At 40.7% G+C, this 25,165-nt stretch overlaps 1 long non-coding RNA gene across 2 annotated transcripts in view; it reads left to right on the top strand.

The window, feature by feature from the left end:
* Positions 1-24,890, top strand: part of LOC140622377 (uncharacterized) — a 28,829-nt gene extending 3,939 nt beyond the window's left edge. For both annotated transcript variants that reach the window (XR_012022143.1, XR_012022142.1), the window contains exons 4-6: positions 1,487-1,549; positions 2,815-2,972; positions 24,683-24,890. This is a non-coding gene — a long non-coding RNA (uncharacterized lncRNA). The remainder of the gene's footprint in view (positions 1-1,486; positions 1,550-2,814; positions 2,973-24,682) is intronic.
* The last annotated feature ends 275 nt before the right edge of the window (positions 24,891-25,165 follow it).

Below are 25,165 nucleotides of genomic sequence, written 5' to 3'. Positions count from 1 at the left end.
ACACTCAATCTTCTATGATGTATGATAAAACTGTATTATCGGACGATTCTAACTAGTAACAAGTGACCTGGAAAGCACCTCATGTCAGATTATAATGTACAGGTATTGTACCAATCTGGAGTTGATTAACAAGCACCATGGACCAGGAGGAAGAAAGTTCTATGGAAAAGATGTGTCCCCAAACCATGTGAAGACAGAAACATAACCTTGACTTAGGTGAATTATAAAAGCTACATCTGTACACTGACACCATCATCCCAACACTGCCCATGTTGAATGCAGAGATAGCTACAAGGGGTGAGAGAAGAAACCTGAGTTAAATGATACAGCAATGAAAGAGCATCCACCTAAAGCAAATATACACGACCCCTTCAAGGGAGGCTAAGTACCAAAGAGGGAAAAGACAGAAGATTAAAGAACTACTTACTGCTTCCATTAAATCCATGTATATTTATTTGAGAGCCATATCTATCCTGTTTTCCTGATGAATTAGAAAAAAGGCACTCTTTGCTCATAGTAGAAACCCTGATTACCGTCCTAGTTCACAGAGCTACAGTAGAAGCTGAGTAAAATCATTTGAGGAATTAACATCAAGAGAAATTTTATGAGATGAAATCTAAGCTAAAAAGAAATATTACATCTTTGTGCCATGGTTATTCAAGTGAAATTTTTTACATGTTCCACTGAGTGCACAAATGTGCACACATGTGGAGGGATCTGTTCTGGGCAGAATCATCTCCTGACTGTTGGATGTGAACCAAGAGCCCCAAATAGTAGACATTGACCCCTTTAGAAAAAGCTGGATACCAAGGCAAGGGTTTAGAAGGCAAGGGTTTAGAAGCTGGCAGAGAGAGATGATGCCTTTTGAAACAAAATGCTATGTGTTGTGATGGATTTTAAAACATAGACTTTTTCCTGGATGTCAGTACTGAAGGCATCTCCCATAATAACTTGGTCTTGTGAAACCTGCGCACTTAACACTTAATTCTACTATGGTGTGTGTGGTCATTACCCTCCCTAGTTGAGAGTGTGAAACATAAGCCAGCCCAGCACTTTGCAGCAGGACCTGGAGAGGCACGGCACAAAGGCTGGAGCTTCAGTATGGCCCCCACACTGCCCATGGGTGCAAGTAGGTCTCTGCCTCGAATACTATGCAGTGATGGTGAGAAAGAATAAGGTATCCCAGTCCAGGGATCCACCTGAGAAAGACGTCGGCAGGGAGCCCCTGGGGTGTCTGAAACCGAGGCTTGCACGAGAAGTGGATATTGACAAGGGGTGAAGGATGTTTAGAAGTGTCCAGTAAAACAACCAGGGTGCAGTTGTGCCCGTATGGTCACAGAGTTGTTCCTTCATAAAAGTCCATGAGCAGCATAAGCCTCCAAGCCTCCACCTTACGGCTTTATGAGACTCACAGGAGGGAGGCCAACTCATTCACGGGGACAGTCATTTTTGGAGATAGCCAGGCCTCACTTTCATTTGTTTCTAGGTGAGGTGATAAGAACATCCCTTTTCTGCAATGATGACCCCATGGACCCTGGTCCAAACCCAGGTGAGCAAAGATGTAATATCAGAGCAGCGACCAGCTTTCCATGTGAGCAACCAGCTCATGGACGATAGCTGGGAATGCTTTTTAACTTACACATCGATTTCTCAGTCTCTTGTGTAAAAATCACACAACATCACATAAAATGCATCTAATTAAGCATATTTGGGTTATAACAGAAGGCAAAGTTCTACATATAACAAAACTTGTGCCAGACCCCCGGAGAGAATAGAGCCCTCGACAGAAGCCCATATTTTTACTCTGAAATTACTGGCTAGAAAACAGAAAGTTAACATGAGAGAGAAAAAAGGAGAGATGGGAGAATAAAATATTTGGATTTTTAATTTTTGCATAATTATTTTTGTATGCTGTTAGGCAGATATCTTTCTAGTGGGATATGGAATTGGGCCAATATTTTAATTGAATAAGAAATATATTATGAGACCCTCATAATGTATATATTAGAGAATTTGTTCTTTTTATCTTATAAGCACTAAAAAAAAGTCATTGAAAAATTTTATTAGAGGAAAGACATGATTAGTTTTACTCCTAAATCTAAAATACTATCCCCCATAGAGTACAGAAAATGGATTAGAGGATCAGGAATGCATGCATTGTTGGATTAGTCTATTTTCATTTCTCTTTGGTATTAAATGTCACAATTCTAATATGAAAGTCTCAGCCTTTCTAGACAGTCTTTCTTTCTTCTATATGAGTCACATGAAATTGACCAAAAGTTAAATTCTGTGAAAACTCTTCAAAGAATGATTTTATATTTTCCAAAGATACACAGAACAGCTTGAGTTTGCAAGACATCAGAAACTCTAAAAGACCAACCACAAGTTCAAACAGGATGTATTCAACAAATTATGCACCCAACAGGGTATCTATATTGTTTGGAATGCCTTTCAGAATGGCGAGATTTCCAGAAAGTTTATGTGACAATTGCAATGTAGGTCACCGTAGGAACTCAAGACCAGGTGATCTATATTGATCATTTACCAAAATTAAAAATTTCCATAAAGGTCATTTGCTAAAAAGAGTTGAGTGGATGAACTAAGTTTGTGCTTTCACGGAACAAACTCAGGGCAAGCAACTTTGAAAATTAACAAAGTTGCCCTGAGTTTGTTCCGTGAAAGCACGAACTTCATACATTCCTCTCATTCAGATAGTTGTGAAATAGTGTTTTGGTTATCTAGTGCTGTGTAACAAACCATCCACAAACTTACTGAAATAAAACAATGTATTAATATCACTTGTGGTTCTGGCAGATTGAGGCTGAGGCTTGGAGATACCTGAAGTCCTCTTCACTCACATGCCTGGCATTGGATCTGGACCTGGGATAGCTGGAAAATCTGGGGTAGACCAGGCCTCTCTCTCAATGTGGGAAAACATCTTGGGATCCCTGAAGCATAGTCATAGTCTCAAGGTAAACAGATGACACCTATTTACCCTAAGGAAAGTGGTCTGAGAAATCATGGCCAAAGTTCTGTAGTGTCATTTAGGTTTCTTATAGCCAAGTCTCAATAATCACACAGCATGGGGCTCCTGGGTGGCTCACTTGGTTGGGTGCCCAGACTCTTGATTTTTGGCTCATGTCATGATCTCAGGGTCCTGGGATAGAGTCCCACGTTGGGCTCTGCACTCAGTGGGGAGTCTGATTGATGATTCTTTCTGCCTCCCTCTGCCTTTCCCCCCACTCATGAGTGCACACTGTCACCCAAATAAATAAATTTTTTAAAATGTCACATAACATCACTAATAACACATTTTCCTGGTTACATAGGCCAGGAGGATTTGCTGTGGGAGGGGCTACCTAACACTGTGCATACCAGAAGCAGGGTTCATGGAATCATCTGAGACACTCGTAACTAGGAGGTTACATCATGTATTGGGGGCATAACGGAGAGAAGTGTGTGACAATAAGGGAGTTTAGGGGTTTGGGCCCAATTCCTTTGAATAAGAGGGCTGTGTGTTACACAGCAGATCAGGTCTGTGATAGCTCATTGAACAGATACTACATGGGAAGCCAGTTTAATTAAAGAGAGAATTCACATATTGTTATTACTATTTGTTAACATTTGGGAAGAAGCAGGGCAGGGAGTAACATGGACACTGAGCATTGTTATTCCTTGCTCTCAGAAAAAATAATAACTGAACTATCTCTTGGAGTCAGAAGGTTAAATTTACCAGATAAAATTTCAGGAACTGTGATTTATCATCAGGAAATGAGGGACCAGACCAGTGCTTAGAACCAATCAGACCCCTGGTTAGTCCCAGAAATCAGGGAAACCACTGGCTGATTTATCTGGAAATAGAAATGTCGCTTTGCCGCCATCACAGATAAGAAAGGGAAGGTGTCTATTTGAGATATTGTAAAATGTGCTGCCTTGTATAAATTATCCACAATGAACAGATCTGTTTCTCCCCTTTGACCTTGTTCTTTGATATAATTGGACACTGGAATTGCTCCAGAAACCTCAAAAGCCCCATGGCCTTGTGCTGCACCCCAAAGGTAGCTAAAGTCTTAAGATTATGGAGCTGAATGCCAAAAGAAAAAGAGTAATTCTGAAAATGGTCTAAAAGCACCGCCTTGTTTCACTGGCTGCCAGACAAATCAGTTCATGTCCAACAGAACCTAAGCGACACTTGCAGGGAAGGTGGGAGCCGCTGACTAACACCGAGCACCCCCATGCCAGAGTGTAAACCAGGAAAGGAAAATACCTCCTGAGAAGGAATCTCAGGAGGGAGAGGCTCTGTGGGTGGCAGGAACAGTCAAACTCTGGAAGGGCCAAAGAGCCCCAAGGCCCCCAGAGGAGCAGGGGTTAGAGGAGTAGGGGCAAGGGGAGGGGAATATGCATCTCTCATGACCCCATTTGCTCTTCTGTGTTTCCAAATCTGCCTTAGTCTGGTCCCCTGAGATCAGGTCATCCAGAGCACATAGGGGTGGGGGATGGGGAGGTGGGGGCTGGGAGTAGAGTTTACCTTCTGTGAAGGCTCCTAACCTTCCTGGGTCCTAGTGCTGGTCACCCATCCCTGGCCTCAGGAAAGAGGGGGCACCCACTGTCCCCTCCACAGCCCACCACGGGCAGGGGGCCTAGGGCCCACCCGAAGCCTCTAGGGGAGTTTATCAAAGAGGAAGGGGTCCTGAGGGCAGGTCCTAGCCCCTCCCCTGCAGCCACCCGGAGCTAAAGTCCTCTTTGTGTGGCCTAAAGGGGACGACGCCCTGTGTCACCTCCCAGGAGGGTGTGCGGGTCCTGTCCTGTGCCTTCAGGGCCCACCATCCGTCCTCCTCCAGGCGCCCTGAGCCTGAGCAGGAAGTGGCCCAAGGGGCACACCCCGACCCCTGGTGTCCCCACAGGCCCAGGACACAAGCCTGGGGTGACTCCGAGCTCCCGTGTGGACACAGGAGCGGTGGCCCCAGGGAGGCCCGTGGGGAACACGGGCACCGCGACCTCTGGCTGTTCAGAAGCGGCGTCCTTTCCCCACGATGTCACTGGTACCACAGCCTAGTGCCCAGGATCGCCCAGGATTGCAGAAGATCACAGCGTGGGGACCCCGCAGCCCCCAGGGGCCTCCCCACCTGCTTGCAGACACTCGCGACTTCCAGCCTGGGTTTCACGCTCCTCAACGCAAAGCACGGGGTTGGGACTAGCAGATCCGACCTGCGGTGGCGATTAGGTGGGCCCATGCCGGGGCCAGAGCGCCCGCCGCCCTTGGCTCTTCCGCTCCCGCATCTCTCACTTACTCCACGTGAGTCTTTAAAGCCTGATGCGGCAGGATGACAGGATGTGGGCCTGGTCCCCCGCGGCCCGCGGCCACGAACCATCCCTGCGTTTGATGATGCTGACATATTAAAGGGAGATCAGGTTTAACATTTGTTGGAAAAAACATTGCCACTTCCCGGTCCCGGCGGGGGGGCGTGAGCAGGGGGTCTGCGCACCGCTCCCGGGAGCCCGTCCCCGGCGCCCCAGCTGAGCGGCGGGACCCCGGGGCGGGGGAGCCGAACCGGAGCCGGGCCCAGGCGCACGAGCCCCTCCCTCCACGCGCAGGTGCGCCCGCCGACGCCGGCTCGGGGCGGGACACGGGCGCCGGGCACACGCGGCGCGAGGACGGACGCCCCTGCAGGGCCGGGCCGGGGGTGCGAGGCCCTGTCGGGGGTGGGGGGGAGGCGGGCCCCGACGCCCCGGGGTGCAGCGTCCTGGTGCTCCTGCTCGCCGCCGCCCTGGGGACCTGCCTCCGCGCCGCCGGCCTCCCGGGGGCTGCGGGGGGGGGGGGGGGCACACAGTCCGCGGGGCCCGCGGCGCCCGCAGGTCTCCGGTCCCTGCTGCTTGTCCTTGCAGCCCGTCCCTTCGCCCCCGCAGGCCTCCAGGCCCCGTGAGGCCCATCGCTTCGGGTCAGTGACTTTCCAGGAGAAATGACTGGGGAAAGGTCTCTCTGCTGCTTTTGGATCTGCTCCCTCCACCTGGGCGAGCAGCTCGGGTAGCAGGATCGGCGAAGAGCCCAGAAGGGTCTCTGACCTGGCTGTTCCCGTGGGCCCCGAGGGAAGCCCCAGCACTGGGCCCCGAGGGCCGCTCCGAGGCCTGGGCGCGCCCCGCACCGCCTCCCCTGCGGGCAGGACGGTCCCCCGCGGGCAGGTGCGCGCAGCAGCCACGGCCGTGCCCCCCAGGTCTCTCTGAGGAAATGGGGGGCAGCCCACGGGCCCCGGCTCGGCTTCTCTCAAGGCCGAGAAGGAAGCGCTCACCTGGGGACAAGCCAGAGATGCCGCAACACGGACAGAGGGCAGGCGGCCGGAGCCCTCCACGCTGAGGGTGAGAACGTGCGGCAGGGAGTCAACCCAGTCCTCACCTTCAGGCTTTCGTCCCCAGTGTCCACGCTGAAAAATCCTGACGCCCCATGCAGATGCATTCAATGACTAGTTTGAGAAAACCTGTCTTTCTCCGGGAGCGTGAAGGAGCACCTCGGGGAGCTTGTTCACTTCCGCACCTGAGACCCTGAGAGCTGTCCGTGGTGACACCTCGAGGTGCATGGGCTCCTGCGACCATCGTGATGCTGAGCCACAGCCCCGGGCGAACAGGGATGGAGACCCTGTGTCTGCTCCATTCTGCAGCTGCATGCAGTAGCCCTGCTGCCATGACGTCAGGGGATGACCTACAAAGAGAAGACAGAGTGAAATCCGGGGTCTCAACGCTCCCAGAAGTTGTGACCCCACACTTTCCACCCAGGGTACTGGCTGCTTTTTCTTTCCTGAAAAATGCAAGTGATGCCTGTCCTTTATTCATATCAGTCCTTGTGTCAAACTTAATACGGTTGAACCAACTGGAAGAATATTCCTTCTGATTTGTTTTCTTTTATGAATTTTCACTTATGTGATCTGCGTGGTTTTAAGAGTAAACCCAAAGCCAAAGGAAAAATACTAGGTAAAAGACATTTTTACTGGCATTTCTAACATTTCAGGATGCCAAGATACTTTCATTTCCGAGAACAGCACCTCCGGCAGAGACTCTTGCCCCTGAGCATTTCCTACTGCCTTAAAATAGAGACCTGGCAGGATTTTACAACCTCCTGATTAAAGAATGTGAGGGAGAGTGCAGTTCTACATATTAATGACACCTCTGGAAAATTATCTGGGTCACCCTGGAGGGCCTGTCTTAATCTTTCTACAGGGACTCCTCCACCCTCAGAGAAGCAACCCAAAATTCTCATCTGTTCAGCATGTGCCACAAAGAATTGAGAAGGAAAGAAGGGAGACAAAAGCAAGATTCTACATAAGGCATTAGGGTATTTTTCATTATTAGGTCAATATAGCAGATGATGAAAATTCCTGCATTGCTTTATGATGACCAGGCTTTGTGCCCAATGAGAAATGCATCTCCTTCCATGAGGCTAAGTGTAAGTGTTTCAGTTTAGGCTGCTTTGATTTATTACTCATTGAAGAAAAACTAGGTTGCCAGTTCTGCGAAAATGTTGAAATCAATCAATGTCAAGTTTAAATTAAACAAAAAAGTCAGACTTCCAAAATGGTGTGTTCAGGAGTCACAGAACTTCCAGGAAGTGAAGGGATTTTAGTGAAAACTAAGACCAAGACCACATTTAAACATGTGGGTCCTGACTTGATTGAAATATCTTATTTGGGGGGAAAATGTAAGCACAGCATTATGTTATCCTACTAACCTAAGGACCAGAAAAATGAAGAAAAAGAGAAAGATCACATCCAAATTTATCAGTTTAGACATTAGGAGAAGGAGATACATGAAGGGAAACAAAGCAACTTAAGTGGCAATTAGCCATAAATTCACCACCCATCTCAACAGAAGCACATTTTTTTAAAAAGTAGAACAAACAAATAAGAATATTTCTTGAGTTACTCTAAATGTCCTGCAACCATTTTCATTTTGTATTCTCTGTCTCCATATGACTTTGGAGGATTTCCTACTGGCTCTCCATATTCTGAAACAAGTAGCTGGACTTAAAGCTTGTGGTGTCAGGGGAGCATACCATCCTTCCTACAACTCAAAAAAATTATTACCATTGAGGCAAATTTGGTACTCCTAAACACACCTTCATGCTGCTGCATTTTTTAGCCAAGAATATAAGATGGCCTAGTGGAAGGTGGGCCACACTGCTTAGATATTCCAATTGCTTTGGAAGAAATGAAAAATAAAAATAATACAAGTATTGTATTCACTTTACTATTGCTGCCATGACAAATCACCACACATTTAAAGGCTTAAAACAGAAAATTTATTAAATTTATTATCTCACAATCTGATAAGAAATTTCTGGTCGGGAATCCACATGGGAGGCATTTAGGTGGCTCAGTCAATTAAGCATCAGACTCTTGATCTCAGCTCAGATCTTGATCTCAAGGTCATGAGTTTGAGTCCTGCATTGGGCTCCATGGCCAGCATGGAGCCTACTTTAAAAAAAGTAAAAGAAAAAAAAAAAAAGCCACATTGTTTGGCTGATTTCTTTGTTCTTGTCCTCACAAGTCTGTAATCAAGACATTAATAGATCTATTCCTGCCGGAGGCCGTGGAACACCCACTTCTAGACTCACGCTGACTGATGACACAATTCAGTTCTAGGTAGATGTAGCAGTGAGATCCCCATTTCCTTGCCAGCCTCTGCCAGAGGTCTGTCTTAGCTTCTAGAGGATACCTGAATGCTCTGGTTCATGACCCCTTCAACTTCAAAGCTGAAGTCAAGTTTCTTTCAGGCTTGAAATCTCTCTGACATTCCTGTCTGCTTCAGCTGGAGAAAGTTCTCTGATTTTCAAGGCTTATGTGATCTGATTGGGCCTGCCTGGATGATACAGGATAATCAACCATCTCAAGGTCCATAAATTAAGTATATCTGGTAAATCTCTTTTTTAAAATACGCATTGTTTCTTTTATAAAAAATACATGAAAGAAGCTATGTGTTTTACATAGGAATACACATATTAACAAAGCATTTCTTAGACTTTTCTAAAACTCTATTATATCTGTCTGAATTTTACCTGTTAAATCAGAAATTTTTAGGTTAAAATGAAATCCCTGAAACCACTGGATATGCTAGACTTTTCCGAAAACAAATGAACCAAGAATATTAATATCGTTTGTGTTCCCTAAGTTTACTGTTAGCATTGTTACTCACAGTATATAAGAGACAATTATATTGTGCCTTTGTGATAATGATACATTTCTTTAAAAACTTCAGTTCTATAGGATAGATTATAGTGCAACATTATTCTTGTTACATAATTATAGGGATGTTCTAGAGCCCAAGAGGACAGGGTAAGCAAAAGAAATATAATCCTGGGCCATCTGAACAAGATGTGACATAACAAATTCACAGGTCTCGGAGACCAGGAATGCTCATCTTTGTGGGGTCAGTATTCCTTCTATTTCAGAAAGTTTTTAAACAATAGAATAGGTTTAACAATTGTCCTAATATAAGTATCTGCCATTTGAGAATCAAATATTGGAATTTTGACCTCAAAGTATTTGGATTGGTTAATACTGAATTATAGCATTTGGTGAGAATATATATCTCATATTGGTTCCATTTGCTTATACTTTTTACTCCATGCATATGCATAGTTTGTATGTTTGTCTTCCATATAAAATACCATGTATGTTGGGACGCCTGGGTGGCTCAGCGGTTGAGCACCTGCCCCTGGCTCAGGGCGTGATCTGAGGTCTTAGGATCAAGTCCCACATCAGGCTCCCTGCCTGGAGCCTGCTTCTCCCTCTGCCTACATCTCTGCCTTTCTCTCTGTGTCTTTCATGAATAAATAAATAAAATCTTTAAAAAAATACCATATACATTGTATTTGAATAGATTAATATGTGCATGTTAAAGTTATGAAGTTATGGTCACTGAATTTCTCATATCAGTGTTGACTATTTCAATTTCTGATGATTCGTTACCTTCCTTTTTTTACTACTCTTCAATGTTTGTTCTTTTTTTGTTGTAATAATTAGCATTTATTATCTAAACCATTAATAAAACTTCTTTCAAGACTTTATTTATTTAGAGAGAGATGGTGTGTGTGAGTGGTGGGACAGGCAGAAAGAGGGGGAGAGAAAGAATCTCAAACAGACTCTCCGCTGAGCACAGAGACCCACACAGGACTTGATCCCGTGACCCTGAGATCATGATCTGCGCCAAAACCAAGCCTGACACTTAACTGACTGAGCCAGCCAGCACTCCCATTGGTAAAACTTTTAAAGTCCCTTTCACTGGGGGAAAAATAACTGCTTAGTAAATGTAAAGCAGATCTGCTCTTATTCTATATATTTTCCCCTATAATACAGTGAACTCTTTGAGGGCTCTTCCACAATGTAATGTGTTTACTTCTCAAAGCAAATACTATAATTATTAATAGAGGAAATATAAGTTAGTAGAAGAAACTAAAATTATTATGGTTTGCAGTTCATTTATTTTTACAGTAAGTCACTTCATTAACTTTTTGCATTCATACTTATTAGAATCAAATCAAACTTTCAATTTGCAAATGGGATTGATTTCTAAGAAACATATTCCAATATGGTTCCTCAGAGGATGGATAGTTGCAAAACCAGAGCCAGGTACTAATGCACGATGCTTCAGAAGTCTTCATTCCAATCAATGACTAAGAGAGTAACAAAGTACCCAAGATACCTGCACTTATAGGAAGCCTTTGGTTTTTCTTGGGCAACAGAGAAAATATACCAAAACCCTCAAAAGCCAAAGCGATTTTCATCGCCTTAATAATTTGTCACAGTTAATTAACATCAGGTAGGAGAAACCTTTGTTCATGTTAGTCCTCATTTCTAAACAAAGTAACAACTTCTTTTCAAAATAAAATGCTGACTTTAACTCATTTGTTATGAAATGTTGTAGTGTAAGATAAATATAGAACAAAATAAATTTATTTCATTTCTTCTAAAGCATGGCTTAGTGAAGATGAAGCTTTGTGAAGAAGAATTGGAGCACTAAAGGTTACATGAAAAGGAACCATGAAAGGAAAATGACAGAGAGGAAGTATTAAATATGAGAAAACCTGCCCTGAGCAGATACCGTACATTGATGTCTTGATTTTATAGCATTTCAGTATCATTTGTAAAAATGTTTTACAAATTGCCTTTAATAGTTTCAAAGGAATCCAACAGACTCTGGCAAGGTTTAGAGGACTACCCACCAGTGGAAGCTATGCCACCAGAATTGGCATCATGGCCTCAGATCCTGATTCCCTCCCCTAACCACAGGTCTTCCTCTGAAGTCACACAAGGGCATGATGTCAGCGAGCTGCAGCCACTGGCTAGTATGTCATCCAGGACAGGGTGAGGGTGGGTCTTTGGCTCCAACCTCGCTGCCAGCACCGAGGTCACATAAAGCAAAGTGGACGTGGTACACATTGTTCTGTCTCACTGTGACAGGCAGTGCTGTGATGGCGAGACCAGGTGTTGGATGTCAGAAAGCCCCCTACCCCACACACAATGCATCTGTTCCCCAAACTGGGCTCTGCGTGGACTGGGGAATAATGGGCAGATGTCTGATTGGATCATCACACCCATTCCTGATTAAGGCTGTGTGGGGACACTGGCTCCAAGCAGGTGCCCCCAAAGGGGACAGGAGACAGGCAGCACTGGGCTGCTCAGCTCATTCTTCCCAGAGTTCAGACACAGCTCTGTCCTGGGCACAGTGAGGAGAGTGGAGGGAAGCCAGGGATCACACTAAAGGAGCACCTTTCCTCAGGTGGAAGATTCAGGGTTGGTCAAGGCTTTGCCCCTAGCATAAGGTCTCTAGGGTGGGACGTTCCTGGTCTTGACTCTGGATCCAAGACTTACGAGCCTATAAAGTGGGCAAGCTGCCTGATTCCCACGAGATGCAGTTCCTCATACATAAATGCATAGCAGTTAAATATGAGCACCAAGTTAAGATGAGATCAATCTATAAAGTACCAGGCAGATGCTTAAGTAATGGAAGCTAACATAAATATTGTCATTCTGAGCCAAATGTGTAGCTGGTCAGTAATGTTTAATTGATCATTATTCATATATTAACATTTGACTGGTTACGGTTACAGCACACTGCCAGTCCACTCCATCTGTCTATAGCTATTCTGAGAGAAACCAAAACATCCTGAACAAAAATAATGGAATATTTTCAATCAAATGAGAAAGGTGAAACCAGGTTATAGCCAGATACTCTAGACTAGATGTTGCACCTCCCCAAAATACGTACCATATTGATACCAGATTCATAATGTAATGGAATTAGGAGGTGGGCTGTTTGGGGGTGATTAGATCATGAGGGTGGGGTATCTTGAATGGGATTAATTGCATCATAAAAGAGGCTTCGGGGAGCTCCTTCATCCCTTTCACCGGAGGAGGACACAGTGAGAAGATGGCCATCTCTGAGCCAGGAAGCAGCCTCAACAGACACAAATCCTCCAGTGTTTTCATCTTGGACTCTCAGCTTTCACATTGTGAGAAATCAATTTCTGTTGTTTATAAGCTAACCTGTCTATGATATTTTTGTTATAGCAGCTTACATAGACTAAGATACCAGATTTTTAAAAAAATCCTTCTGTCAATTTTACCATCTTACCATGGCTCAGATTTGTTTACCTTTTTTTTCATTTTCCCCCTACAACCCTGGTGTAGGTACTTCTCACCTGTCCTACACAGGCTCCTGGTCACTGATCTATTTCCTTTAATTTCTAACCCAGCTAATTGAGAGCCATTATTTTAAAAATATGCATCAATTCAAGGACTTCCTTTTGCCTCAACACAAAATCTATGCTCTGCTTCACTCTGCAACTTTGTCAAACATAGTCACTTCAGGACTCCTGGGCTCCAATGATGTTACCTTTAGGCTGGATCAGTTTTCTCACTGTGCCCACCCTCTAGACCTTTGCATTCTCTCATCTACACACTACCCTCCTCTTCTTGCCTGACTTTTACTAGTTTTTCACATAAGTGAGTTTCATCGGTCCTCAGATTAGACAGGACTTTCTTGAGAAAAGTAGTCCTTGACCTCCCAAAGCTAGAATAGGTACCCTTAAAACCATAGCTTCATATTTCACTCTATGTTATAATCTAATTTTTAGCTACCTCTCTCACTGGAGTGGCGAGTCTTCCAGAACCCAGAGCAAATTATTTCATGAGAGTTCTCACTGCCAGGTCCAAGGTACATACTGTGTCTTGAATTAACATTTCTCAAGAATGACTCAAGAATGAATGAGTGAATGAATTAGGTGATGAAAGTATGTGACATTACTTCAGTGACTCTCCTCTGCCTGATTCAGTATTCCTATTGTCCCAATCTCTGTCTTTCCCATCCCACATATGAACCTCTACAATACTGTATATTCCGCCCCCCCTACTTTAATTAGTGGCATTCACTTCTTTATCTGGAATGACCAGCATAACACTCAAAGTCAAGGTCACCATGTGACACAATTGTGCAACCAGTAGATTCTCAGTGTAAAGATTAAAAGTTGTAGAATCCAGGGCACGTTGGTGGCTCAGTCAGTTAAGCATTTGCCTTTGGTTCAGGTCAGGATCCTGGAATCATGTGATCGAGACCCACATCAGGCTCCACGCTCAGTGGAGACCCTACTTTTTTCTCTTTCTCTGTCCCTTCCCCTGCTCATGTTCTCTCTCTCTCTCGTTCTCTCTCTTTCTATCTCAAATAAATAAATAAAATCTTCTAAAAAATAAAAAAAAAATGAAAGTTGTAGAATCCATTTGGGGAATTCCTTTGAGAATCTTTTTCCTAAAGTTTCCTTCTTTGATTTCTTTTCTTTTGGACCCTATGTTTGTCTTCACGCCTTCTGTATGTCATACTTATCCTCTCTTTTTGGCCTTCACATATTTAATTCTCAGTTAAAGCTGTCTACATCTGCACAAAACCAACAGCTGGAGCTATAGAACAGACAAGCTGAATCCAGAGAAGAAAAGAAAAAAAAATTAAGGCTTTGAACAGCTGCATAGTACTTGAAATCAGCATCTCAGTCCCATGAGAAATCTGTCCTTTCTTCTCCCTGCTGAAGTGAGAACACTATGGAGGACCTAAAGAACGGGTGTGCCTAGGAATGTGAAAGAGGGTAAAGATGAGTGGTTTTCGTTCATGTCCAATTTACAACCATGTGTGGACGTAAGATCCAGGCCAGACTGGACCATCAGGTGCAAGGCTTCCATGCTGGGTTCCTTCATCAAAGATGAAAATTATACATTAATTAAATATTTGTTCAATCTTCTCTGCTGGTCTCCTTCAGATCCTTGTAGAAGTGGGAGGCAGACAACTAGTGGAGGTTTTAAGGATCTTGCATCCTACTCATTTCTCCATATAATTCTACGTAGACAGCATGAATCAACACCTCCTGAAGAAGGCCAATTCCTCTCTAGTGCCTGTGACTTTATCTTATCTTACACCAGTAAGCATGACTTCTATCTCTTGTGTCTCCTTTCTCCTGCTTGTCTTCTTCCCTCAGCAAAATACAGGCTCAATTCATCATGTCTCTGAAAGAAATCTCTCCAAATGTTCCCATCAATTTTCCCTCTCATGCAGTTGACTTATCCCTGATCTTCCCTTTAATTCCAAACTCCTACAAAGAGCCATTTAGAGCCACTGAATGTAGTTCCTTACCTCTCATTCATTGGCCAAGTTGCAAAGTAATCAAATTGACTTCTTTGTTATTTTCTGGAAATTGCATTTGCCAAGGTCAACATTGGCCTATAATTTGCCACATTCAATGAAACTATTTTTTTAAGAGACATTTTATCTTCTTTTATTTTTAAAGATTTTATTCATTTACTTGAGAGAGAGGGAGCAAGAGCATGAGCAGTGGGAGGGAAGGCAGAGGGAGAGGGAGAAGCAGAGTCTCCATTGAACAGGGAGCCTGATATGGGGCTCAATCCCAGGACTCTGAGATCATGATCTGAGCTAAAGGCAGATGAGTAACTGACTGGGCCACCCAGGTGCCCCTCAAGATACATTTTCAAAGTCAGCATTAAAGTATGTTTAGGGATTCCTTACTCTTTCACAATACTCACTGAGTCCTTGATGCCTTTTCCTGACACTGATTCTTCAGTTCAGCCCTTGGTTGTCTACATCTGCTCCTCCTTTCCCACTCTCTCCCATTATCTGCTGTTACTCAAAAGTCTGACAGGATACCCAATTACTTCTCAGTATCCATATCATCTGCAGACAGTACTATTCATTCCCATGTCTTTAGCTACCACTGACAAGTTTTAATATCCTTCAATAATTTGACATTTTTCTGAGGTTTAGTTCTACATTTCCAAGCTATATACAGAAAAATTTCATGAAAACATCCTAAGACAATTGAAATTTAAACTTCTTAAACCTGATGTCATTACCTAAACACACTCATCCTACATCCCTTATGGAACCAAGATTATTTGGTTAATAATGGTTTATTAATTATTTAAAATCACTATCATTTCTCCATAGATAAGATCCCACAAGAGAGGAGTTCTTATTGATCTACAAAACACTTTAAGTGGATGTGAAGTGTAGTGTATCAATAAAGCTGAGATGAGTTAAATGCTTGACATAAACAAGAATTGCAAGTGTTTGGGTACTATTGCAGAGAAAGAGAGTGAGGATTTAATACTAGAGTGGGGAAGAAGAGAAAAGAGGAGTTAGAACAATGAAGTATAATCTGAACTTGTAAAAAGAGGTTAGTAAAAGACTATAAGTGTCAAGGTAGCTGAAAGGAGGCACAGGTCATGATAAGTTCCAGCTCATCCAACGGGCAGGGTGATCTGCCCAGCTCTTCAGTAAAGAATCTTCTACCCACATTTAGCAATAGACTTCAATGTGTGAATAAAGTAGAGGAGATTATTTCTTGGGTCTGGAATGATACCAGGACAATGACCATCTTATAAGGACAATCTTAAAATATAAAAGACAATTGAATTCATATAGGTAAAACAATGACAACAAAGACAAGACAGTGTAGACCCTGATGAAAGTTTGGAGAGATCTGGGAGGTGTTTTCAGAATTCAACAGTTGTTGGAAAGAGGATTGGAATCAACTTTTTTTCTGACGAGGAGGCTAAGAAAACTCCTTTAATAGTGAATTTCCTCATCTGAGTTAACAACTTGATCACAATCAGCCATCTGAGTTACATTAGACTCAGGGATACTCATCATGAACGTCTCCCTCTCCTTCACTTTGGACTGCTTCTGGACTTGTTGGTTCTCATCCATTCATCCTTCTTTCTTGTCTCCTACTGTCCATCATAGGGTTCATCCCTGAACAGCTTTGTTCTGGCAGGATCTTGTGAATAGGAGGCTCCAACAGGAAATGAGAGAAACCAGAGCATTTCTTCCCTTCCCTCTATCTTTGATGGAGTCTTTGGCAGTGGCTGCATCTCATCTCTGTACACAAAATTCTGTGCTTACCTCTGCCTCTGGGGGACCCCAGTTCTGTCTTTGAGTCTCCCACCTGGGGGATGGTAGAAACCTGTATGACTCATCTCTGGATGGCTTTACCAACTCATTTGGATTCTCAGTGTTTCCATGGTATGTATGAGCAATGTTGCTTACCTTGTCTCTGTTTTAAACACACAAAATGGTTTTCTTTTGTTGTTGTTGTTGTTGTTTATTAGACCTTTGCTGATAAGTTACATGCAGCCAAACATTCCTAATGAGCCCTAATGAGAAATATACACTAATATTTCAGTTTGAATGTAGTATTTCTGCCAATATCATTCTTTGAATTTAATATTAGAAGGATATCTTAAGTATTAAGTACATAATCAATTCTAAACAAGGGTATGTCAAGGGTAAAATAGCTCTAGAATGCAAAATGTCTTATTAATGCTTTGAACAAACCAGAGAAAGGCAATAAAATCATTCATCCATCCATTTCTGCCTGTGCCCATTTGTTTAACAAACATTTACTAGCACCTCCATGAATAAGAAATTCTCCTTTTTTCTACAGAGGAGGAATTAGAGGAAAGTGGACAGGGATAGAAGGCAACAAAACTGGCTTCTGCTTCTGAGCAGCTCAGATTCAATCACAGAAGAGGGTAAATGAATAATTACTATAGACTTCAACCAGGTTCTGCAATACCATATGTGTCTGTGTCAGCTAAGGAAGGAAGGACCTCATGGTCATTTCTCATTAAAAACACAGAAATGTGATTTTTGAATAAATACTTATTATCTCCTGTGAGTTTACTCTTACTGCAAATCTGTTTTATTCATCTTCTGATTGACTTTCTTAAGCTTGTTTGATGGTTGGTCCTGCAAAGCTTTGCCTTCTCACAGCTATTGGGGGACAGACATCCATGTTTTTCATTAATTTGATTTATCATACAGGAGATAAGTGTGTACTCGGTTACAAGCACCAGAGTAGCAATATAGCAAGACGTATTTGAAAATTGACTACATTATATGTTTCTTTTTTCCAATTCACTGAATATTTCCTATAGCAGAAATACATTTAAATTTGATATTCCATAGACTTATTGTGTACCACCAAAAACAATACTTACTTCATTTAATTTAAAAGCCAACTGCAATCTGCGTGCAGATTGTGCTTACAGCCACATCTTTTATGAAATCCTACAGCATAAAGCAAATCTTAACGAATCACAGATTGTGAGTGATGTCCTGTGGATCACCTCAGCATCTGGGGTGTCACTGGAGAGCCAGGCAAATCTCCCTGATCCACAGCTCTGAGCAGAATTTAAAAGAGGCATGAAAACATTTTCAGAAATCAATTATGTGAAAGACTGAATATACAAAAGCACAATTTCACATCATATATGAAAATGGAACTCTAACCTACAGTCTGTAGCGACCAGCCAGCAAACCAACCCATTATCTCATAACCAGGCCAGTGAGCCAGCCTGCTATCTATCAGCCAGACTTGTAAGAGGCCAGACCACTATCTCTGGTAACTGATCCCAGAAGCCAACCAATAATCCCTGGAACAATTGGCCAGAAGTTGATTAATAATTGACAGCTTCCCTAATTTTTGTCCCTGCTTCTAATTTAAGACCAGCAAGAGGAACCCAAATATTCCCCCTAACTACCCACATAGGTCGCCCGTATCTAGTCAGCCCACCTCCAGGATCTCCATGCCAACAGCCTCCATACAGGGCACACCTGAAGCCATCCTCTCCTCCGCTATAAAATTTCCCACTCCTCTGCCTGCCTTTGAGTCTCTGCTGAAACTCAAGTGATAGTGGCCAACTCCCTTGCTAAACCAAGCACTGAACAAACGGCCTGTGCTTTTCTCATTTTGTTTTCTTTATCTCCACATGTAATTTCTCTGCTTTCTCATTCCACATGCATTTAGTTGGCTACATATAGCGTTATTGTACTGAACAACACACTTGGGCTTCTAAAACCAGATTAATCATTGGATCTTCAGCAAGCCACTTCTGAGCCAGGGTCTGAAACTGCTTGTCGGAGTCTTAACTCTAAACCTCAATGCATCTAAGAAACCCGTAAATGTGCTACAAGAGATTCCCTACTGAGGTCTGTGCCATTTGGGCTAAGCAGAAATGTGGGTTCTTACAGGGAGAAGAGCTATGAGCTAAAATCCAAATATGCCCGGAGGCCCACTCTGCCATATAAAAGTGGATTGTGAGCGGCTACAATTCCTGGGGAGGGTGGCAGGACATCACCTGGGGGTGGGTGGTTCTGGAAGTCTCAGTATACTAGTTACAACAGGGGATGGTCTACTCATAGTAGAGGTCTAAAATTAATTTTCTAGCCTATCTCACAGATTTAAACGAATCTGTTGTTGAAAGGGCAGGGTGGTCTGTTTTGTGAAGTCCTAAAATACAAGCACTGGCCCCTTGAATGTAGGTGGAGAAAAAAATACCTTTAACTCTGAATATATTAATATATGTAAAATATTGAAGAAATATGAGGGTATTGGATTAGATTAGATTAGATTTGGGGTGGGTATTAGATTAGATGATTTGTGGTCTTAAATGTCTCTCAAATTTTATGATTCTGTTCAACTATAGTTATACTAAAATAATAAAGTAGCCAGACATTTGCATTGCAAATCTGACTAGTCTTGCTCCACTAAACAAAACCAGGAGGGCATTTGGAATTCAGGGAGGAAGCTTGTCTCTCAACACTAGAAAGAGCTTGCTTTACCAAAAATAATAATGATAATAATTAACTAAAAAAAATAAAAAGAATAAATCTGATGCTTTATCTTAGATGAGATCCTAGAACAGAAATGGCATTAGGAAAAAACTAAGAAAATCCAAATAAAGTACGAAGTTAAGTTAATAATAATGCATCAATTTTGCTTCTTTAGCTGTGACAAATATTTCACAGAATGTGACATGCTAACAATAGGGAAAAGAGTGTCAAGGACACAGAAATTCTCCAAACTAACATTACAACAATTTTTGAAATGTAAAACTATTGTAAAATTAAATGTTCATTAAAAAATTAATGCTCATTAAAAATACAAATGACTAAAAGTATATAAGTTTTAATTTTTTTCTCTTTCCCTATTGATACTCAGAACATTGTCAAAGGTATATCAGATCAGAGATACTGCAATACATTCAAATCTAAATCTGTGAACTGGGAAATAAAAATAAAGTGAGGTTAGCTCATGCTAAACAGATAGTTAATTAAGAGTAGTCATCAGTATATTTAAGAAAATGTTAAGTATCCATCATTATCATAGTTTCAACCTCCAAATCATTTGCATCTAATAGTTTTTCCATTGCTCATGACTAATGTTAAGGCATCGGGATAGGAACCTTTATTATAACATGTATGAAATATTACAAAATGGGCAGGTTCTTTTAGAGGATGTCACTCATAAATTTGGATTTCCTTTCTAAATAGTGTGAGAATTTAAGCTTTTAGTAGTTACACTAAATAAACCTTTATTACCAAAGACTCTTAATAAAGGCATGTTCTTTAATAACCACTAACAATATTTAATTATCCAGAGTGATGACAAAGCAAAGCATAACATCTGCAGCCTCCACCGGAGTAAACAGCATGCTTTACTCAGCAGGATACTACTTTGAACAATTAGTTATCTATTATAAAATTATAAATCAATCCTAATTAAATGTTAAACATGAGATATAAAGGGAATAACTAACAAAAATATTTGCAAGCAATCATTGATGCTTCGACTATGGGCTTCATTAGGAATTCATCACAGAAATATTTTGATATATGAAAGTTAAAACATAGAAAAAAAAGTAAAGATAACTAACTTTTGCATTTTGAAATATATATATATTTTTAAGTGTTATTGAGGTATAATGGACATACAATAGACCACATATATGGAAACTGTGAAACAGGTGCATAAACATAAAGCTCTCACCATCATCAAGATAGTGAACATACATACCAACTGCATGAGAGTACTCATGCCTTCCCATAATTCCTTCCTCCTTTAGTATTCTGATTTCCTGGCAAACACTGACCTACTTTCTGAATTTTTTGGAATTATATATAATTATATAGATGAAGATGTTAATGTCAATAGATAGATAGGTAGATAGACACAGAAAGCACTTCTTTCACTCAGCATATTTTGTGATTATCAGTGTTGTGTAGGTATCAATACAGTAGTTCATTCTTTTTGATTGCTGAGTAATATTCCAAATATTTCATGGTATGGCTATATTAATATTTGTTTATCCATTCACTTGTTCATAAATACCTGGATAGTTTCCAGTTTGGGGCTATTGAAAATAAAATTACTATGAGCACTGGCATAAAGGTCTCTGCATGGACATAAGCTTTCACCTACCTTGTCTAAACACTTAGAAGTGGAGCTAGGTCATATGATAGAGTGAATGTTTAACAGATAAAGCATTGCAAACTGTTCTCTCCAAAGTGATTGTACCATTTTATGTGCTCCTTGAGAGTGTATGAGTTTCGGTTACTCTGCATCATTGACCACGTATCTGATAGGGCATCTCTTTACTTTTAGCCATTCAAATGAGTATGTGGCATATTTCATTATGGCTTTAATTTTCATTTCCCTAGGGATCCCTGGGTGGCGCAGCGGTTTAGCGCCTGCCTTTGGCCCAGGGCGCGATCCTGGAGACCCCGGATCGAATCCCACATCGGGCTCCCGGTGCATGGAGCCTGCTTCTCCCTCTGCCTATGTCTCTGCCTCTCTCTCTTTCTCTCTCTGTGTGACTATCATAAATAAATAAAAATTAAAAAAAAAAATTTTCATTTCCCTAATCACCGAAGAAGTTGAAAACTTTTCAAGTGCATATTGGCTATCAATATATCTTCCTTGGTGAAGTGTCTTTTGAAATCTTTGGCCCATTTCATTATTCAGTTTATTTCCTTATTACTGAGTTTCTAGGGTTCTTTATATACTCTGGATACAAGCACAGTACCAAATATGTATCTTGCAAGTAATTTCTTCACATATGCAGTGTCTGTTTTCATTCTTTTAATATTACTTTTCAAAAGCCAGAAGTTCTTAAATTGGATGAAGTAATTTTTATCCTCTTATACACATATGGAGGGAGAAGTAATTGTATATATGTGTATTATGTATGTGTATATGTACACATAGTTGTTGATTTGAGTTTCCTTGGCATATTTCTTAGTCTCCAGAAATCCTTAAGGTCCAAAAAGTTCATCATCCCCCCTTAAGGATATGGATTTTATTTTCCTATGCCACAAGTGTGGGCTGCATATAACATCTGCCTTCTAAAGAGTACAATTTTGAAAAAGGAAAAAGGAGTAATTTCATGTGAAGAGAGCTGACAAGCACTACCTCAGCCAGTTGATCAAAATTAACATCAGTAGTGATTAGTCATGTTGATAGTATATGCTTTTGATACAATGTGATGAAAATGACACTTTATCTCTGTTCATATCAGTTCATTAATTGTGACAAATGCACCATGCTAATGTAAGATGTTAGCAATAAGGGAAATGGAGTGAGGCATATACCTACAACCTTCCACATTGTTCCTTAGATCTAAAAAGATCCCACTTTCAAAAGCATATTCAGGGGAAAAAAAGAAAAAAATTTCTAAGGATATGGATTTATGTAATACATTTAAGCTCTCCTTTGGATATAGATATTATAAATTGAAGGATCATTCTCTATTTTTATTATAATACAAATTGGTCACCTACTGCCATAAAACTGCTGATTACATATTTATAAGAGAGCAAATGTTCCTTTACTATTCCTTTGGTCCAATGAGTTATTATTGTGAGAAGTCACTGCGTACGATTTACAAAAGTAGATAAATATTTCACATCAAAGTCTTCCATGGCTTATAGAATTTTCTGTGCCTCAGTGGTTTCTGAGGATGAAATTTAAGTTGGAACAGATATTACAGTGAAATCTGAGTGAATTTTGAAGGATTCCAAAGGATTGGAAATGGTTAGTGAAACAGAAGAAAAATATTGCTCCTTTCCTTGGATAATGTTGTACAAACTATAATCAAATATTATACTAAATACCTTTAATGAAATTCAAAATTTTGACAGTTCCATGCGCAGCACATGAACATAATTGTACTTAATTACACAATTGCTATAAATCATTACTTAACAGAGACTGGTGTAATAACAGGGAGAAATAGTTCTGGGTGGTAGGTCAGACTCTGGCCCTCACCCTACTCATCTGCTATGAGATTTTAGGTAAGCCATTGAACCAATCTGTGGTGCCTACTGTTTGCTTCCTCTGCAACATGGAGATAATGAAGTACACTCTACATAGGATTGTTTGCCTATAAATGTCTGAAAACCTATTATTTATTCTTTTAAAAATCAGATTTCTTTTTTTTTAAGACTTTATTCATTTATATACTTGAGAGAGAGAGTGCACGAGTTGGGCAGAGGCAGAGGGAGAAGCAGACTCTCAACTGAGCGGGGAGCCTGATGCTGGGCTGGATCTCAGGGTCCTGGGATCATAGTCTGAGCAGAAGGCAGACCCTCAACCTCCTGAGCCACCCAAGCACCCCTAAAAGTTAGTTTTCTTGTACCTTAAATACAAGAAGAAAGAGCACACCATCCTTTGCAGTTCCTCATCCCTTTCCCATTTATGGTGCTCCTCTCTGCTACCTGCAGATCCAAGCTTCCCTCTGGCCTCCTGTCCTGCAGCCCAAAGGTCCTCCAACAGCATCGCCTGTGCTGCAAACTGCTGGCAGCAAAGCATCTGGGTTCGTTTACGCAACCTTGATTTCATCCTCAGTTTTAAAGGGTCTTTTTGGCCGATAAATTTTTATTTTTTAACTTCCAGCAATTCAAAAAATGCATCGCTGCTATCTTCTGTGAAATCAACATTTATTCTTACTCTTGCACACCTGTCCATAATGTGGCTTTTCTTCTCTCGCTGTACTCAAGGGCTTTTATTTCCTTTGCTTTCACTTCAGTTTGAAGGATTTTGATTATGGTGCATCTAGGTATGGTTCTTTTCGTATTTTTTTTTTTTTTGCTTGAGTCTTGCTGAGATTCTTGTACACATAAGTAAACTTTCTCATCAAATGGCGAAAGGTTTTAACTGTTATTTAGTCAAATATTTTTTTATGTTCTGATGTTTTACCCTCCTTCTGAGGGACAATTTCACATGTATGCTAGGTCATTTGATATGATCTACTTCTTCCTGAAGATCTGGCCATTCTTGTTCAATCTACTTCTCTCTAATCTTCAGATCGGAAAATTTCTATATTTAAATCTATATTGTAATATTATATACCTAATATTTTATGTATTTCAACATATTAAATATTTTAATAAATATTAAGTATATAAAATTATGTATCATATGTAAAATGTTACATACATTATTTTATATATTTATATATTATATATACAGTGACCCTTGAGCAACACTGATTTTAACTGCCTAAGACCACTTCTTTAAAATAAATACAGTACAGTACTCTAAATATATTTTCTCTTCCTTATGATCTTATTAATCTTTTTTTTCTAGCTTACTTTATTCTAAGAATAGAGTACATAATACACATAGCATACAAAATATGTGTTAATAGCCTACTTATATTATCAGAAAAGCCTCTAGTCAACAGTAGGTTATTAGTAGTTAAGTTTTGGGGGAGTCGAGTATTAATTTTACAAGGATTTTCTGATGCACAAGGGTTGACATCCCTAATCTCCACATCATTCAAGGGCCAACTATATTCTACATATAGAATATATAGAATATAGTAAATATATTTTACATTAAATATATAATTATTTTATATATAAATATGTTTATATTTATATATTCTATTTCTTTTAAATATGCAAATATATAAAATATGTATTTTATATGTAATGTGTATCACATATAAATATATATGCCACATGGTATATTTTATATATAATACATAAAATAATTATGATGTATATATACTATTTTATATAACATAAAATTTATTATAAACAAGTATATAAATATTGTAATATCTGTCTATTATTTATTTAAAATTTGATATGCAATTATTTATATTTATACTATTTAAATATCGATGATGTTAGGTAACCATCTGTATGCACATATTTCTGGGATACTATTTTTGCTTTAAATATCATATGTATCATAGTTTACCCTGACTGATACCACATTTTTATAACTAGGAGACTTAGTTCCTTTATCTTCTGGCAGATTAAATCTGTTACTGTCCTTCCTTTGTAGAATTATATTTCTTCAGTTTCCTGAACTCACACATGGCAGTCTGACCCTCTTTCGTCAATGAAATGTGAAGACAATACGTGACACTTCAGGCATCTCTGTAAGAACCTCATCCATCCTTCATCGTACTCTCTGTTCTCTCTGCTGGGATGCCCATCAGTATTCCAGAAACCTGAAGTCTCATCAGGCTGAGTGTGGCGTGAAAATGACAACCATGCAAAGCAAAGATCTATAATGATCAGAGTGAAAATAAACAGTTGGTGCTTAATCAATGAAATGTGGGTGTCACTCATTACTGTAGCACTGTTAGTTTACCCTGACTGATACTACAGGTAGTATATGTATCTATGTACATATTACAATTTTAGAATAATTAGCCTATTTTAATTGTGTTCCATCAAATTTGGGGGGAAATTGTATTAATCATATGAAATTGTTCAGAGTAACAGATACATTTAAATTATTGAATTGTACTCTCCAAGAGCA

This window comes from Canis lupus, chromosome 31 (assembly GCF_048164855.1).
Source record: "Canis lupus baileyi chromosome 31, mCanLup2.hap1, whole genome shotgun sequence".
In the NCBI taxonomy this organism is placed as follows: Eukaryota; Metazoa; Chordata; class Mammalia; order Carnivora; family Canidae; genus Canis; species Canis lupus.
The sequence above is the reverse complement of the archived record's forward strand: the minus strand, read 5'-3'. Positions and strand labels throughout refer to the sequence as shown.